The sequence below is a fragment of the Mytilus californianus genome, unplaced genomic scaffold (assembly GCF_021869535.1).
Source record: "Mytilus californianus isolate M0D057914Y unplaced genomic scaffold, xbMytCali1.0.p SCAF_11, whole genome shotgun sequence".
NCBI lineage: Eukaryota > Metazoa > Mollusca > Bivalvia > Mytilida > Mytilidae > Mytilus > Mytilus californianus.
The window spans coordinates 34,618,504-34,638,753 of NW_026262593.1; positions in this window are offsets into that span (position 1 = coordinate 34,618,504).

Below are 20,250 nucleotides of genomic sequence, written 5' to 3' on the forward strand. Positions count from 1 at the left end.
ATTTGCATAATTTAAAGTTATTGTTACCTGCCATGTTATCAGCCTGTTGAGTGTTCGAATTATGTTTTTTTTTTTTTTTTAAATATAAACGTCCCAATAACAATAACGCAATGCTTTGCTATTTGTACTTGAAAATCCATAATGGCGGAAATAAATTAAAAAACAATGTTTCACAAAAATAAACAATTCGCCTACTATAATAATGGTGCATTAGAACTGGGAAATATTTAAGTATTGAACTTTAACACTTTCCAAATGTTTAATTATTGACAGCAGTTATTGTATTAATAATTAGCTTCATGAAAATACACATCGTTAACATTTCGTACAACTATGACTGTTTGCACTATTTAAAATAATATGTTTGAATGATACTCCTTTTGGGCGAGTAGCAGTTACAAGGTTATTTTTCAGGGGGAAATACTGTCAAATGTCTATGTTAACAATGCCTTTAATTATTCGACGGAAAACCTTAAACTATGAGCATGCATTTCTTTCCTGCAGTAAAATGTGTTGGGTTATATGCGGAAAAGCCAAAATGCAACTTGGAAATTTTATACGCCCGCTTAATTCGGGTTTTAAACAGAATGTCTATTAAGGTCCGTTGAAAATCATCGACGAGGTTTTAATATGACAATTGAACTGATACATTGTAATACTATAGAAAAAAATCAATAAATGGTATGTGCAATTTTCCAGATCAAGATTGACCAATGATAATATTTTTTGTTGTTGTGTTAGTTAATTAAAGGGGCATTGGCTACGAGATATAAAAAAAAATAAATTTTGATTTTGTTCGTTCAATTGTTAATGAAAGTGAAATAATGATTCGCTTAAAGGGGCCAATTTGGTTCAATTTTGTCAAAATGAGCTAACAAACATCGGTGATGAATTATTCACTGGCAAGTGAATAATTCAATCTCATTGAATCCGTATTCACGACCAATCGTAGTCAGATCTATCTTCTATAAAGATCTTGCAAGGGTACTATCAAATACCTACCGCCTGAAAGGTAAATCGTTCGGAGTCAACAAACAATTCCCGGACGAAATTGAGCAGGCTAGAAAGAGTCTTTATCCGCTAATGAAGAAAAAACGAGCTGAAGGTTGCCAGGTCAAGTTAGTGAGGGACATCTTGTATGTCGATGGGGAAATATACAATGAACAACGCTATGTTGAAGACGAAATACTTACGAACACATAGACTTACACAAAAATGTCGCATACTCCAGATAAAAAACCCGTACAAAAACGCAAAAGTACAACGACGCCAAGACACGGTTAGCACCCTCAGAGAGAGTCAGTTGTTGTAAATGCCAACAAAATAGATAGTAATCAATATATTACTTCAGGCGTTTTTCGAAACACAAATGCTTTTCTGAAAGATATTAAAATGTTAAACCTTAACTGTTGTGGTTTAGTGAGAAAATCGCAGTATCCTGAATTTATCAAATTGATTAGTGACAATGATATTATATGTTTGTCTGAAACAAAAACTGATAATTTTGATAATATCAACATACCAGAATATTCTTTCAAATTTAAAAATCGAAAGTCACACTCTAGAGTAAAATCAGGTGGCATAGCTTTTGGGTATAAAAATGAAATATCTAAATATATTCATATTATTGAAACAACGAGTATCTTAGTGCTATGGGCTAAGATATCTGCAGATTTCCTACAGACTGATGAAGACGTTCTGATTGGAAACGTGTACATCCCCCCTGAAAATTCGCTGTACAAAATAACCGATGCATTAAATGAACTAGAACAAGAGTTGTTGAAACTTTCTGTTAACCATAGATATATTCTGCTTGTCGGAGATTTCAATAGAAGAACTGCTTCAGATATCGATTTTTCAAATATTGTAAACAGCAAACATGATATAATTAGTGATTCAGATTTATGCTATGATTACTCAAATACTTTACAAGAGTTAAATATGCTAAGTATAAGAAAAAGTAAAGATATATCGAAAAACTCTTATGGAAACGCTTTACTTGATATTTGTAGAAATAACAATTTATTCATTTTGAATGGTAGAGTGAATGGTGATAAAGAGGGAATATTTACATGAAGAAATTCTAGTGTTGTTGATTATTTTATTTGTTCATTTGAATTGTTAAATCATGTTGTAAATATGAATGTAGATACTTTTTCGTCTCTTTACTCAGATGTACATTGTCCACTGACACTTTTGTTAAACTTTGAAATTGAGCACAATTCTGATGTAATTGAAGTTGCAAACATTGATGTAAAAACTGGCATTGAAAACATTAAGTTAAAAAAAATGGGATAATGAAAAAAAACAAGAGTTCATTGAAAACATTGATGGAAATAAGATTGCAGAATTAGAAAATGAATTAATGCTTTTGCATTCAAGTGTTATGTCGCAAAATTCTGTAAATATGTTGTGTCATCTGTTTTATTATTTGTCTGTTTGTCTTTTTATTTTTGGACATGGCGTTGTAAGTTTGTATTCGATCTATGAGTTTGACTGTCCCTCTGGTATCTTTCGTTCCTCTTTGTCCGAACATATAAACGAAATACTTTTGGAATCAGAAGAAAAGGTTCTAGGCACCATTACTTATAACACGAAGGTTAAAAAGAATACAAAGGAAAGCAAACCATGGTTCGACAAAAAATGCTGGGAGCATAGAAAGTGCTTACGAATTGCAAAAAGACGATATAAAAACAACAAAACGACAGCTAAACAAGTTCAAATGAAAGATGCAGAGAGAAAGTATAAAAAGCAGATGGATTTTTCTATACAAGAATATAGAAAGACTTTTAGAAAAAAGATGCAAAATTTAAAAAACAGCAACTCTAAGGAGTTCTGGAAAATATTAAATGAAAAAAAGGAAAAACGTACACCAAACATTTCCATCGATGTTCTCTTTGATTTCTTTAAAGACAGGAATTCATCGGTATCAGTCGACGATATCCCTGTTTCGCAAGTACCAAACCAGTTCAATGAAATTCTTAATAGTATCATAACAGAAAAAGAAATATTTACTTGTATTAAAGATTTAAAAAATGGAAAGGCATGTGGAGATGACAAAATTATTAACGAATATATTAAAAGTACATGCCATATTTTTATGCCTATTTATGTTCAGTTTTTTTAATATTGTTTTCGATTCTAATCAGGCAAAATTCCAGAAGCATGGTTAGTTGGTAACATTATTCCTTTCTATAAAAATAAAGGTGATACAAAAAAACCAGAAAATTATAGACCTATCACAATTCTTAGCTGCATGGGAAAGCTATTTACTTCAGTTCTGAATTCAAGACTTTCCATATAGAACTATTGAAGATGTGAAAGAAAAACCTTTTTTGTGCTTTTATAGACTTCGCAAAAGCCTTTGACACAGTCTGGCGATCTGGTTTATGGCAAAAACTTCTGGAGAACTTTATCAGTGGAAAAATGTATACCATTGTAAATGTGTATAGTAACATTAAATCTAGAATTTTTAATGGTAGTGTATTTTCAGAGTATTTTCCTTACGTCAAGGCGAAAGTCTCTCACCTTTATTATTTTCTCTGTATATAAACGATCTTGAACATTTTTTACAAGACCAAGATGTAGAAGGGTTAAAAACAGTATCCGATGATATAGAAACTGAGCTAGACTATTATTTAAAGTTGTTTCTGATTCTGTACGCAGATGACACAGCTCTACTGGCAGAGTCAAAAAATGACTTACAAAAGCAGCTTGACTCTTTGTATAACTATTGTGAACTCTGGAAATTGAAGGTTAATGTAAATAAAAGCAAAATTGTAAATTTTTCAAAAAGTAGACCGTTATCAAATATAGAATTCAAATATAAATATAAATCAATTGTTTTAAAAACAATTGTTAAACGGTCTTTCCCCTCCGAAACATGATAAATTGGTTTTTTGCTTGGTTGGTTGGTTGGTTGGTTGGTTGGTTGGTCGGTCGGTCGGTCGGTCGGTCGATTGATTGATTGATTGATTGATTGATTGATTGATTGATTGATTGATTGATTGATTGATTGATTGCATGCATGGCACTTTTTCTGTGCGACGCAGCTAACTTAAATAACGCCTATATTCTAACCGAACGTGACTGCGTACCTTATACATCCCACACAGCCAAACGGACGCCTGAGATGTCCTCATAAAAATTGATCCTAGCATCATTCGTTTATAAATTTTCTCTAGTTTCTATGTTACCTCGGACCTCCATTTTTCATCTATTTGTTGTGTATGCATTTTGATTGAATTTGTAGGAAAACGGAGTAAATTTTATCTTGGAAGTTTTATTTTCCTTATTTGGATATGGAATGTTTTATTCTAAATTTAGGTCCGCGCGCGAGATGGTGTTGTGAAGTCACGTGACCCTCGAATATATATGTCTGGAGTTAATTTCTTTTCAGGGGAGACCGTTGAACAGAGCACATGTGTATTGATCGGAGATTGGTTTTATTATTTACAGGTCATTGATGACGGATCATGCATGCATCTTACGTACACATGTTTACGGGAGCACAGATTTGCATTTTAATGCATGATTAAAAAAATTGATTGTAGGATTTCAGCAATATTTACGATTTTTCTACGTCATGGAATTTTATTTCTCAATCAAGCGGACCGCGTCTAACGGGAACATGAATTGGAGCCGATTTTTGCAGGAATGAATTTCTATTTAAGAAGTTTTTACATCAGAAGGATTGCATTTTTACAGTCAATTGTACAGGACTGAACTTCAAGGCGAAATGGGATTCCTCAAAGTAGAAGAAAAAAAAGGGGGGGGGGGGGCTAGAGGTGGAGGATGGTGGACCTTGGTTGATAAATTTTGTCGATATCTTTTTTTGTTACGAAGGAGATGCACACAGATGATAAGCAGTGAATAGGGAGATAACTCTTGCAAAGAAAATGGTTCGGCTTAGCAGGGTGAAATTTAAAAGCGCATAAACTATACGATACTATATGAGAAATATCTAAGCGACATATTGCGAAACAAACATTTATCGCAAGAACAAAATTTGGCGGAAGTAAAAAAAAAAAAAAAAAAATAATAATTAAAAACCAATTGTTCAAAGAACAATTGAAGGTCTTTCCACATCAATTTTCTAAATAATTGATGAGAAGATAATTCTGGTTTACTCAAAGCTACTATTGGCGTCCAATCATAGGTTTCTTCATACTGATTCAATAAACATGGTTTCTATAGACTTTTGCTTGAAATAAGGGAGATAATTGTCAACATCCGGTTAAGAAAATGTCACTTTCGGTCTCATGTGATAGCTTTATTTACACTGATTCCAAAAATATATGGTTTATATATACTTTTGCCTGTAAAAAGGGAGATAATTGTCAACTTCCGGTTTAGAAAATGTCACTTCTGGTCTCATATGATAGCTTTATTTACACGGATTCCAAAAATATATGGTTTATATATACTTTTGCCTGTAAAAAGGGAGATAATTGGCTACTTCCGGTTTAAAAAATGTCACTTCTGGTCTCAAATGATAGATTTTTTTACTCTGATTCCAAAAATATATGGTTTATATATACTTTTGCCTGTAAAAAGGGAGATAATTGGCTACTTCCGGTTTAGAAAATGTCACTTTCGGTCTCATATGATAGCTTTATTTACACTGATTCCAAAAATATATGGTTTATTTATACTTATGCCTGTAATAAAGGAGATAATATGCTATTTCCGATTTATAAAATATCACTTCCAGTCTCAAATGATAGATTAATGTATGACCATTCAAAAAATATATGGTTTCTATGTACTTCTACATGAAATAAGTGCAAAAATGACTACTTCTGGTTTACTCAAGGTCACTTCCGGTTGACATTTTTCAAGGTCATATGTCACCCAACATTTTGCAAAAGATCTTATGGCTTTATCATGTACCAATATGAAGTAATAGTCAATTTACCTTAAAATAAAACATTTCAGGGGCAGTAACTCCAATAAGATGTCGCTGGATTGTCTCAGACCAAATGTTTCATATCTTCATCACAATATAACAAACATTTTGCACTTGTTCTTTAATATATAACATTAAAAATATCGGAGAAAATGCAAAAACAAGCAAAAGACAAAATTCAGAACATGACCTTGACCTTTGACCTTGACCTCATTTTCGAAGTAAGGATCCAAGGACCTCAAATAAAAAGACTATAGGTTTATACGGCTTACAGTTTATGAGTAACAAAAACATAACGACAAATTTATTTCATAAAGGTAGATAACTCCTATAAAATTTCATCGAATCGCTTCGATCCAAATTAGCCAAAAATTCCTGAGGATGTAACGAACAATTTAGAAAAAGAATTTTGTCGGATATCTTTTTTTGTTACGAAGAAGATGCACACACTTGATAAACAGTGAATAGGGAGATAACTCTTACAAAGATAATTGTCCGGCTTAGCAGGGTGAAATTTAAAAGCGCATAAACTATACGATACAATATGAGAAATATCTAAGCGACATATTGCGAAACAAATATTTATCGCAAGAACAAAATTTGGCGGAAGAAAAAAAAAAAAATAATAATAATAATAATAATAATAATAATAATAATCAGAACAAATACAATAGGTCTTTCCACAGAAAAGTGGAAAGACCTAATAATCAGAACAAATACAATAGGTCTTTCCACAGAAAAGTGGAAAGACCTAATAATCAGAACAAATACATTAGGTCTTTCCACAGAAAAGTGGAAAGACCTAATAATACTGCTTTAGAAATTGTAAATGAGTTTACGTACCTTGGTGTTATTTTTTCTAGAACAGGAAGTTTTTCGAAAGCAAAAAAGGCGCAAACAGAAAAAGTCATCCACGCCATGTACGATGTTATCCGCAAATGTCGAAAACATAATTTATCTTTAGAATGCCAACTCGATCTTTTTGATAAAAATTGTCAAGCCTATTCTTTTGTACGGATGTGAAGTTTGGGGAGTCGGCAATAATTCTGTTATTGAAAGGGTCCACCTTAAATTCTGTAAAATTTTGTTAAATGTAAAGAAGTCAACGCCAGATTTCATGATCTATGGAGAACTTGGAAGATATCCTTTGGAAATTAATATCAAATTGCGGGTTTTAATTTACTGGTCGAAACTTATGTTAGGAAAGCAAGAAAAACTTCCTGTTATTTTGTATAATTATGCATATAAAAAGTATGGGATAAATATTCCATGGCTTAATAATATCAAATCTATTCTAGATAGTTGTGGATTGTCATATGTTTGGAATGCACAGTACTTTGTTAGTAATACATGGTTATATCATAATGTTAAAGTTAGTGTTGTAGACCAATTTAATCAAAATTGGCACTCAATCTTAATAGAATCACCAAAAGCTATTAATTATCGTCTATTCAAAGACAATGCTGAAATGGAAAACTATTTTAAGATCCTAGATGATAAAAATATTATAACTTTTTGTAGATTCAGGATCTTCAGTCATAAACTTCCTATCGAAACTGGAAGGTGGAAAAATGTACCAAGAGAAAATCGATATTGTAAACTATGCAATTCAGGAGATATTGGGGATGAATTCCACTATATTTTTAAATGTTCGAAATTTAATTATGAAAGAGAAAAATTTTTGAAACCTTATTATCTAAATAGACCAAACATATTGAAATTTCATGATTTAATGAATACTAGAAACATCAGTATGCTGAACCATTTGTGCAAAATTATCAGACTGATTAATAAACAGCTGGACTCTTAGGGGAAACATTGTTTAATATCTTTTATATCATATTGTATACATACATAATGTGTTTTTATATAAGCTGGAATTTCTTTTTTCTAGTTGTAGATCATACATTTGTATTAATTCTGACTATATGTTATATTATTAATGTTTATAATATCTCTGTACCATGGATTTTGGTTTATGATAAAGATATATATGTGACCTTTAATTTAACCCTTTAGCTAGAGATGGGTTACGCATGAATTAAGCGTGTTCAGTTATTAAAAGGAAACGAATGTCAACATTGAAAGTGAAACAAGGATTAAATCATTTGATTGACAGATTCGATCCACCAAAACTCATTCTTATACAGGTAAAAACGGTGATTAACATATTTTAATTTTAACCTATAAAATGAAATCAAACAGACCTAGAAAAATCTAATTGCACGAGTTCGCTTTCTATTTTTATCTATAATTTTGTTTGTATCGGGTTATATGACCGTCGGTAGTCTTTGGAGGTCACCTCGATAATTAATTAGATGGCGTCTAGACTAAAATACACACGAAATGCTGATGTATATTATCGAACCCATGCATTGTAAATTGTTTATTTTAGACTTTTTTATAATTCACTGTGTCTAAACAACCCCGGCGAAAAATGTTTGGACTCAATAGTATCTAATGTCCGGTACGGTGACGGACAACCAACAGACAGAGAAATGTAGAAATTCTGTTTATTTATATGTTGTTTAAATGATATTGAAGAAAATACATACACATATAACTATTTTCGATAGCGTGATGTAATATTTTCTACAACCGTTCTAGATTTATGGAGAAATAAGTAAAAAGGCACATCAAAATGGTGAATTGAGTGAACCCTGCCTCGAATTTGTTTACTTTCTCTTTAAATTGAGCACATTGTACGGAAAGAAAGGTACGAAAAGAAAGATATTAACTCGGTGATTTCAAGACTTGTCACTATGAACACCTCAAAATTTGCATGTCTGTGCATGGAATGAAAGAAGTGGGTCGTGTCAAAATTGAAGCACCCGGCTTTGTCAATGTGTACGACCCGGTTTTGTCCTTAAATTTCACAAAGCAGACCCGGTTTTGTCATAGAAAATAATGCATAATCGCAAGACAAAAATTAAAATATGGCGTTCAACAGCAATTTGAGGGATCGTTGAAAAACATTTTCTTTCAGAGGATAACTTATAACCTTTTTGAATCCGTAAACACTTGAATTCCTGCTATATTAGAACAAAGCAAATTTCAATTTTGTTTTTTATATAAAAAAATGGAAAAAAGAAATGAAGGTTTTGTAACGCAATTAGATTTTTTTATGTGTAAATTTAAGTGTTCAAACTTAAATAGTGTACGGCCTTCAAAACTTAAGGACGCACATTTGATATGTGATTTTCTGGGACAACAAGATGGTTTTCTTAATGTTCTCTACTTAAAGGGAGAGACAGTATGATCGTTTGAAAATAAATATTCTGAAACTAAACGTTCATTATAAAGCAAGAGAATAAGAAAAATGTATATGCATGCAGAATCGCCCAAGAAAAGGAATTTCCATGCGGCGCAAAGGATCACAATAATAGTGCGTTAAAATCTGTTTACCCCTCCTTGTTACAATGATACTAAGTATAAGTTAGTATAATAGTCTCAGGTCACCCGGAAATTGCAATGATGATTATTTGATTAGTAATTTTATAAATAAACGTTGTTTTATCTCTTTTTTCTTCTTCTTTTTTTTAACATTAACAAATTCTTTAATGCACTAGTATCGAGTTCTTAACAACTGCCCTATATACTAGTAGTACAACTATTATATATAGGTTTGTCTCTTCATTGTATAATGATTATCGTTCATTGACAAATGTTCTACAATTTAAGCACGTTGGTCAAGTTTAAAATTGTCAATATGCAAGGGCGGACCGAGGCCATGATTTTTGAAAGGGGCGTATACATAAACGGATTTTATACCGCCGAGCGTAGCAAGGGGAACTTTTTTTAACGATTTTATGCTAATAAAATCATATATAAATCGTAAAAAACATGATAAAATAATTATTTCTAGCCACCAAAAAAGGGGGGGGGGGGGGGGGGGGGGGTCGGCGTACTCCCTCTACCCCCTGGATCCGCCACTGATATAATGTAACTATATCGTATACCATCATAAAATTTAATAAAAGACGAAAAAACAGAGACAGCCGCCAATCGCATATTTACTATAGGGGCTCTGTAATCAAATGAGTTAAGCCTTTTTCAACTCACTGAATTTTTTTTCATATGTTGTGCTGTTATACCAGTTTTTTCTTGTTTGTTTTTTTTTGGGGGGGGGGGGGTGAGGGGGAGGGGGCGCTTACACGTTCAACCCCGCAATTCTGTATTTGCCAGTACCAAATCCAGGAGCATGTAAATCGGTGGTTGTCTTTTGTTGCTGTATATCATACATGTATTTGTTTTTCGTTTTTTATTTTGTACATAAATCAGGTCGTTAGTTTTCACATTAGTTTTTTTTCACAGTTTTTATTTCGGGGCCTTTTTTAGCTTGCTATGCCGTATGGGTGTTTCTCATTGTTGGATGCCATACGGAGTTCTATATTTGTTATCTTTACGTCATTTGGTCTCTGATGGAAAGCTGTCTAATTGTCATTTTTCATGGGCTAAATTGCCACTTAGGTTGTTCTACGAAGACGAAGACGAAGACGAAGATATTGGACGTTATAATATTGCAACCCAACTTTTTTTTATAAAAAGAAATAATTCTTTCATGCCATGCTCAATGCTCATTTTAACATACTTAGGTAGGCATTATATTTGTTAAAATTTTTAAACCAAGCGTTAGCAAGGTATAAAATATTGACAAATGTAATGCCTACCTACCCATGTTAAAATGATCGTAGAGCATGGCATGATATAATTATTTCGTTTCTAATAGGGAAGTTTAGAACATGTGTATTTTGAAGCGGACATAAAATACACGTTCGAAAGACAATCATTTTGATTTGAGATATCCAAAACGTTCTAAAAATATAAGAAGATGTGGTATGAGTGCCAATGAGACAACTCTCCATCCAAGTCACAATTTGTAAAAGTAAACCATTGAATGCTATATACGTATACCTTATTGAACTTATCTTCGAACTAAATTTAAATGGAAATAAATAAAAATGTCAAAGTACGGCCTTCAAAACGGAGCTTTTTCTCTCACTGTCCGTCAATGGATGGAGGAATGAGTAAATATATTGTAAACATAGCGTATAGTATAGTAAAGCATACTATCCTTATTCTTTTGATAAATTGATATGGTAACACAATCATTCCACATCTTCTTATTTTTACATCATTACAGTAGTATAGAAAATAAACAAACATTTGTGAGATGTATTTCTATTTGTATCCATCTGATGAGTTAAGCCTTGTTCAACTGATTTTTATAGTTCGTTCTTATTTTGTACTGTTACATCAATTTCCCAGGTAAGGGGGAGGGTTGGGATCCCGCTAATATGTTTACCCCCGCCATATTCCGTATATATGTACCTGTCCTAAGTCAGGACCCTGTAATTTAGTGGTTGTCGTTTGTTGCTGTGTTATATATTTGTTTTTCGTTCATTTTTTTGTACATAATTTAAACCGTTAGTTTCCTCGTTTGAATTGTTTTACAAATGTCAATTCGGGGCCTTTTATAGCTGACTATGCGGTATGGGCTTTGCTCATTGTTGAAGGCCGTACGGTGACCTATAGTTGTTAATTTCTGTGTCATTTGGTCTCTTGTGAAGAGCTGTCTCATTGGCAATCACATCACATCTTCTTTTTTATATCATAAGGAATTAATGTAAGTACATGCTATAAAGTATTTATTTCCATTTAAATTTAGTTCGAAGATAAGTTCAATAAGGTATACGTATAGCATTCAAAAATGTCTACTCCCTATTTTGAAAAGTTCCCGTTTGAAATATATTTTAACACGACATGTTTGTATTGCAATAACATCTTTATAACATCTTTTTGACATACATATTTAATTTCTTCCGATGGGCAATGTTCAGATCTGTGTTAACGTAGCTTTTCATAAATTTGTGGTTTCAAAACAAAACAAAACCGGGTCCTATACTGAGACAAAACCGAGTCCTTAAGTAATAAACAACATTGACGAAACAGGGTCCTTCCATTTTGACATGACCCATTTCTTTCGTTCCATGCACAGAAATGCAAATATTGAGGTGCTCATAGTGACTAGCCATGCAATCTCTGTGTTAATATCTTTCTTTCCGTACTTTTCTTTCCGTAAAATGTGCACAATTTAAAAAGAAATTAAACAAATTCGTAGCAAGGTTCACTCAATTCACCATTTTCATGTGCCTTTTTACTTATTTCTCCATTAATCTAGATCGGTTGTAGAAAATATTACATCACACAATCGAAAATAGTTATATGTGTATGTTTATTCTTCAATGTCATTAAAAAACAAATAAATAAACAGAAATTTTACCTTTTCTCTGTGTGTTGATTGTCCGTCACCGTGCCGGACATTAGATACTATCGAGTCCAAACATTTTTCGCCGGGGTAGTTTAGACACAGTGTAATTTGGATATACGTTTTAGTATGTTTTAAATCAAATATGAGAATTTGAGTCAAATAGGTGAACATGAATTTGACAGCTAATGCCCCTAAGGTGCATAAAAATCGAATACTTTTTGAATTACATCTTAACTTGTTGGTGAATTATAGAAACATATTAAATATCAAAAAGACAACATTGAACAACTTTTTAAAAAAGAATGTTTTATTAAAAAGAAGAGAGATCTTTTATAGAACCGCGACACCTAGATATTTGAGTTGTATGGTGTGATGATGGATGTATAAGGGAAGATAATCGCAATTGTGCGGGTACTTTTTGTTTGTTTACTCACGGATCTATTTTGTTCTCTTTCAATCAGGAATTCATATTGCCGCTTGAAGAAATTAGGGAACTATTTTCATATAACTCATCTATCAATCCTCGAAATCAGCTATTTTCAGTTACAGTAATTTATATATGCAAACCATTTTTTTCTGGTTACAGCCTTAAATTGAAACCAGGTTGTGACTGACTAGTTAATTGTTAATTGACGAAATGAGAAAACAAATAGTTTCTTTATTTCCATTTTGAAACATATTTCGTTTCTTCGTTCCAATTTGGTAGACGGATGGATTAAAGTCATGGATATCTATGGTAATTAACATATTAAATCTTTACATATAATTAACATATTACTACAAATATAAGCAAAAGTAGTTGACTGATGTTTAAATCCATAACAACTTTTGTCTCACAAATACAAACACAATTAAAAGTTAGAGATTTGATGATTTGAAGACAAATTTAAGAAGGTTTTTCGCCGATTTTATGTGCTTTCTATACAAACATCCATCTATTTTGAAAGAGTTCAATCAGTAATATTTCAGATAATAAAAGAGATAAATGCATTATTTTTCTCGATTTCCAGTAAAAGTTCAACGAGCCAGGGTTGTATGCAAAATTTTAGCAAATTCTGTGACATAGCCCATTTACTGTTCCTTGACCTTAAGGGCATACGAAACAGTTACAGGGGAGGTAATGACGTTGCTAACGTAAAATTTTATTTTTTCACGACGTCAAACTGTGATATATCTGGAAAAAAGTAAAATCACAAAAATACTGAACTCCGAGGAAAATTCAAAAAGGAAAGTCCCCAATCAAATGGCAAAATCAAAAGTTCAATCACATCAAACGAAGATTGGATAACAACTGTCATATTCCTGACTTGGTACAGGCATTTTCTTAAGTAGAAAATGGTGGATTGAACCTGGTTTTATAGCTAGCTAAACCTCTCACTGAAAAGATGCATTTTCTACTGATTTTTATCATTCAGACGATTTAACCTATAAACGAGTTCATGGACCCCTCCTTTTAAAATGACATTTGAATTGATTATGTATGAAGATTATGTGTGCCAATTTTTATGAACAAATCACCGATGATTTTTTTTTAAATTAGATAAATATACAGCAAAAAAATGCCGTTCTTTGAATAAAATCATGAAAATGAGATATAAATGAATAATTTCCAAAGAATTATTTTACAAATTCAAATCACACTTACATAGAGAAGATATTCAACATGATTTTGCAAAAATCCGCTTGCGTTTATCTTGTAAAACAAAAAAAGTTAAATACGTCTTTCTAAAGGATAGAAATGTTCAAAAAACCGAAATTTCTAGTTAATGTCTTAAATTTCGACCCCATTTATCTCGAAAAGTAGCACATGAAGATATATTTTTTTTAAATACCTGAATAGACTAGGTAAAAAATAGCTTAATTGTTTGCAAATTTTCGTCAAAAATTCACCGTGGGATCAAAACTGTATCGTATGCCCTTAACGCAAACAATTTATAGAAAAATATTTTCATTAACCTATTTTATTCAAACGGTCAAACGGCTAAAAACAAACTGATTAAAAGAACAGAGTTCCAGTGCTCCCACGTTGCACATATTTTATCTGTCCATGGGCATTATAACTAAAGAAAATTTGTGTTTGTTGGTTAAATTTTAATAGTGAAATGCAGGCTTGAGAGCAAGCAAATGCCATGCAATTACCGATATAATTAAAATTTCCAAGGGGCATAACTCTTTTAAAAATATTTGATCGGCACTGATTTTTGAAATTATCCGAGGCAATGCTGATATATAATCCTTTGATATAAACTTTATAAAGGTCTGACAAAAATTGTTCACTTGAGAGCGCTTACAATGCAATTTCCCATAGAATTAATATTTCCAAGGACATACACATTTAACTCTTTTAAAAATAATTAATCGACACTGATTTTCAAACTTGTCAGCAAAAATGCTGATATAACTCTAATTTTTTAATAAGTCTTATAAAAATCTGGCAAGAATTGTACACGTGAGAGCTCTAACAAGACCAGACGGACAAACGGACGGACGAAAGGACGGACGCCCAGTATTTCTATGTCCCCGTAACGCGTTGCTTAAAATCATTATGATTTTGGATTCATGTTAATTTGCACTTGGGTCTTCGGGGATGGGTGTGTTTTTGTTGTTTTGAGTAGGACATGATGTACAGGTACAACTGATGAAAAACGCACCTTTTCACAAAGTTCACAAAGAGACAAAACGACTCACAGACGATTAGCAAAGGTGCCCTTTTTGGGGAAGGGGTATATTGCTCACATAGGCGTCGGAAAAAGCCCCAGAGTATTCGCAATCTTATAAGGAGTTTTTATAACAAGTATACAATTGTGTATGTAAATTAAAGGGGTTGTTATTTGCTTGTGTGCATAAATGGAGATTTGGGATATGCAATTTAACAGCAACTGGCCATTAAAAGGGTTGATTCCCTCTTCCCTCCCCTTACTCAAAGACGAAAATAGGTCCAAAATAACTCCCAGAATATCCCTATGTTTTTACTCCTCCTCTTCTTTCGGTTGCCGCCCTCCTGACTACCGCTTCCCGCCCCCGCATTCCCATCTTCCCTTACCCACCCCCTCGTATATAGTGTATCTGCTTATTTTATTAATCATTTTAAATAACTTTTTATTATTATCTTTTTCGTATTATTGTTGTTTTGTTCAATGCATGTACTAATGTTTTATGTTCTGAATAAAAATCAATAATTATAAATAACCAAATTATAAATGCAAACCTACATGAATTTCCCTTTGTCAGTGAAACATATTGAGTCAAACATGAGGGTCTGGATTAAGGGGGTGTCCTTAATTCTTTTTTATTCTTTAATTTTTTAGATTATTTTTCTCTATTGTTATATTTCAGCATCCTATTATTATCTATTCTTTATTTTGATTGCGATTTTTTTCCCCGATTCTTTAATTTTGTTTCCCCTTAAATCTGCTCATCTTGCCTATGATTTACCATTCTGTAAACCACATCCAGACCGTCAAGCATTCAGTTATACAATGACATCTATATCCGTTAGAACGGATGTACTTAAACATATATTTCTTAAATCAAGGACGTACTTGATAAAGCTCGATCGGTACGTTTTTCCTGTTGAATCACCATTATCGGTTGTATGGTTGTGAGAACTGTGGAGTAATTAACATTACTCAAAAAAGATAAAGTCTTTCTCTATTTGATATTTTTAAAGATTGGGGAATGGAAAAGCTTAACTTAAAATTCTGTAAACACATTCTGTGTGTTACTAAATTCTGTACAATCATAGCAGTCCTTTAAGAACTTGGGAGATGCCCATTATATTTAGACTTGTTAAAACAAATATTTTTGTACTGGTATAAACTAGAGTACTGTTTTACAGTGAAAAACTGGATATTAACCTATCTATCAGCAAAAAACTTAGTGAAAATAAATTTAAATTGCATTTGAAGAAATGTCTCCAGAAGAACTTTTTTAAGACATGGCTAGACATAAGAAATAGTTATTCTAAAGATACTGGAAAACTCAGCACATATTACAAATTCAAATTTGCTTTCAATTATGAAAGATGCTTAAGTATGAAAAATTTTAACAGCAAAAGAACTTTAACAAAATTTAGACTGAGTAACCATAGTTTGAGAATAGAAACTGGGAGACAAGAACGAGGACTTCTGTCCAGATGTGAAACATGTGAAAGGCTGTGTTCACTTAACTTGATAGAAAATGAACTGCATTTTGTTTTAGAGTGCCCTCTATATGACTCACCAAGATTAGAATTCTTACAACATTTATTTCAAAAGTTTTCAAATCTGAGAAACTTAAATTTATGAAATCTCTTCATCTGGATCATGACAAATGAAGACTGAAGACATGACAAATGAAAACAGACTTATTCGGAAGGGATATAGTTACAATACTGTTATCAGGTCATTAAGGATTGCATATTTTGGTATTAATATTGATTCACTCATAGGGTCTTTGCATCGGAAATAAACACATTTATTCTAAAACCAGTTATTGGCATGATACGGGTTACTATGTTCTTCTCATATATTTTATGATGGTATGATACTAAACCCCTAACGGGAGGGATTGTACTTGATTTTCATATGATGAAGACATAATCTTTCAATCAGTTTAATTGAGGTCTGGAGCTGGCATGTCAGTAACTGCTATAGTAATCCTTTGTTAATTTATGTATCATTGTCATTTTGCTTAGTTTCTTTTGTTACCTATTCTGACATCGGACTCGGACTTCTTTTAAATTGAGTTTTACTGTGCGTATTGCTATGTGTTTCTTTATTCTACATTGGCTAGAGGTAAAGGGGAGGGTTGAGATCTCACAAAACATGTTTAACCCCGCCGCATTTTTGGGCCTGTCCCAAGTCAGGAGCCTCTGGCCTTTGTTAGTGTTGTGTGTTTTTTAATTTTAGGTCATTTATATGTTTTGGAGTTTAGTATGACGTCCATTTTCACTGAACTAGTACACATTTTTATTTAGAGGCCAGCTGAGGACCACCTCCGGGTGCGGGATTTTCTCGCTGCGTTGAAGACCCATTGGTGGCATTCGGCTGTTATCTGCTCTTTGGTCGGGTTGTTGACTCTTTGACATATTCCCCATTTCCATTCTCAATTTTAAGATTTAGATTTTAATACAGTTTTCAGTCTGTACCTAAATAAACTTTTCCAGATTAGACAGGAAAAAACAAGTTAAGGTAAACAAATGGAGTTATACCTCTTTGTACTGGCTCTCTCCGATCATGACATGTATATATATTTTTACATCGCGATGACCGTGAAGGCATTCCGATATATTGTTGCCACAGAGATTTCTACTTACGTAACTTTCGTTTTTGATAGGTAGCCGATCTATAAATACGCGGACATCATCGAGTGCAAAATAACATTCCTTATCGCTTGTTATAAATTCATTTCTTCAATGAATACTCACAAAAATATTTTTTTTGAACATAAATCAATAATATGAAAATGTTTTGTCGTTAGAAATATATATATAAGTAAAAAATCATTTATACCTATGCACACGTAAGTAAAAATTGTGTTAACGCATGTGGAAGAATATCACAAGAACGTTTTGCGGGAAAATATGAATGCCTACTCAAATCCAATCTATTAGAAAAATCGAATTATTACAGAAGAGTGTCCACCATGCACTTGCACTGCACTATTATTAGAATAGTAGAATAGAATGATATACAAATGGATGAAAATTATATATACATGTAACTGTTATATACAAATATTTAATATAATTTTGACGATTCGATACTACATGATGTTTTTTTTTCAGTATTTGATGTGGTCCTTTAATTCTTTGATGTGGTTATCACATTACGTGGTGGAGGCAAAACCACGTGACCATTTCGGAAAAAACTAGTTCTATTTTTAAACCGATTTCACTATGTCGTTTGTTTAATGTCCTTTGAATGAGTTTCGCCATCAATTGAGTTCAAGTTCAAATTAAAGTTCGACTTGTTGTTCAGAGTTATTCGGTATGAAAAAGGGGAACGGCAGACAAAAATAAGAAAAAAGTACTAAACAATTTACAGTCTTTCGGCCATACGGGGGATATCCCTAAACAATTTGGTCCTGCCGTTTTTTTTTTTTTCTTTCTTAGTTCTCAAATGGAAGCAGTATATATAATAATTCATGAAAGATTCCACGGAATTGTCGTCTCGCCTGATATTGCTGCTGTCAGTGTAAAAGCGTAATGTTGACTGTACATTTATTTGTACACTTATCGGTAAATTTTATTTGTACATTTATCGGTAAATACAAAATTAGAAAAAGAAATGTTTTTCTGTAGATGCTTTATCTTGATCTTGAAGAATAACTCCTATACAAGTTTTATACAAATCAATCGAGTTCTTCAAATTTATCATACCAAAACAGTCTAATTCGGTAATATTTAATGCAAAAAAAACCTATATAGAAATAAGAAAATGTGGTATGATTGCCAATGAGACAAAAATTATCTGTTTCACAAGTGACGACGGATATGTTCCAGTTTTCGTACCACAACCCCATCATATTTTCCTCGAACGGGAACTACCAAATAAAACCAAATCGCTGGGTTTATACTTTCACGAATAACACGACGGCTACCACACGTTGAGCAGAATCTGCTTAACCTTCTGGAGCACGCGAGATCATCACCAATGGATTTATATTACCCAGTAATACCGATCTATTGATTTCAGCCTATTGGAACTTTTTCCACATTTTCTTATGTTGTGCTGTTACATTACAGTCCGAGTTTAGGTTAGGGTTTAGCGCTCACATACACGTCAAACTCCGCCACGAGCATTTTCTGTATGTGCCTGCCCAAGACACTTGAAGAACCTGTGGTTCAATGGTTGTCATTGTTTCATGTGTGTCAAATTTGTGATTCGTAGATTGTTTTGTTATAAATTTGAATTGTTTCACATTTTCACGTGGTGGCCTTTGTAGCCTTTTTTTACTATACGGTGCGTTGAAGGCTGTACGGTTGCCTATGATTGCTTACATCCATTACTGTGACATTTAAACTTTTAAATTAGTAGATAGTAATCTCATTGGCAACCATTACACATCCAACTTTATTTCAATTTCTATGTTGTGTTTTGTAAACTGTAACATTGTTTATGTTTTGTACAAATACCCCTCAGCCCTCTTTTCGGAAGCCCGAGCAAAAGCCCTTGATCTTCGATAGAAAAATTTAAATACCGTGACGAACTCATATTAGTTAACTCCAATTTAAACTCGAAATCTTAATCTAAAGGAAACTCATATTCGACTCTAACTCAAACTCTACCCCAAAAGGCTCCTCAAATTCAAAGTTGGAGTCGAATTCATTATTGTAACTCGAACGCTACCTTTGACTCAATCTTGAAATTGAACCCGAAACTCAATGCTACTAGAACTTTTATTCTAATAATGGCTTGAATTATAACTTAAATAAATCCAAGACTTAACTCAAAGTTTAATTCGAAACTTTAATCTAAACTCCAAGTTTAATTCGAAACTTTAATTTAAACTCTTATTATAAGTTTAAATCGAAACTTTAATTTAAACTCCAACTCGATGGATGGCCACACACATCCAAGGCACATAAAACATGGAAATCTATGATCTAAAAATAGAACTAGTTTTTCCGAAATGGTCACGTGGTTTTACCTCTACCACGTAATGTTACCACATCAAAAAATCAAAAAATGAAAGGACCACATCAAATACTGAAACAAACACATCATGTAGTGTCAAATCGTCAAATTTTAAAACATCATTACGTAATGTTAAAACCATATAAAGAATTGGCAAATCATCATTACGAAACAACAAAACCACATCATGTAATGAAACAACTACATTACGTTAAGTCATATACACATCAAGTAATGTTAAAACCACATTGCCTAATGAAACAACAACATTAGATAATGGTGAAACCACATCGACTAATGACAAAGCCACATTGATTAATGACAAAACCATATCAAGTAATGATAAAACTATATCAAGTCAATACGAAACCATATCGTGAAATATCGAAATATCATTAAGTAATAACTATGCCATATTGAGTTATATCAAAACATCATTATGTAAAGACAAC